The sequence below is a fragment of the Oncorhynchus masou genome, chromosome 13 (genome assembly GCF_036934945.1).
Source record: "Oncorhynchus masou masou isolate Uvic2021 chromosome 13, UVic_Omas_1.1, whole genome shotgun sequence".
Lineage (NCBI taxonomy): Eukaryota > Metazoa > Chordata > Actinopteri > Salmoniformes > Salmonidae > Oncorhynchus > Oncorhynchus masou.
The window spans coordinates 88020162-88020454 of record NC_088224.1 but is presented as its reverse complement, the minus strand read 5'-3'; positions in this window follow the sequence as shown (position 1 = coordinate 88020454).

Here is a 293-nt window from a genome sequence, read left to right as displayed (position 1 = left end):
AAGCACCCCCACACCATCACAACCTCCTCCTCCATGCTTCACGGTGGGAACCACACATGCATGTTCACCTACTCTGCGTCTCACAAAGACACGGCAGTTGGAACCAAAAATGTCAAATTTGGACTCATCAGACCAAAGAACAAATTTCCACCGGTCTAATGTCCATTGCTCATGTTTCTTGGCCCAAGAAAGTCTTCTTATTATTGGCGTCTTTTAGTAGTGGTTTCTTTGCAGTAATTTGACCCTGAAGACCTGAAGTCTCCTCTGAACAGTTGATGTTGAGACGTGTCCGT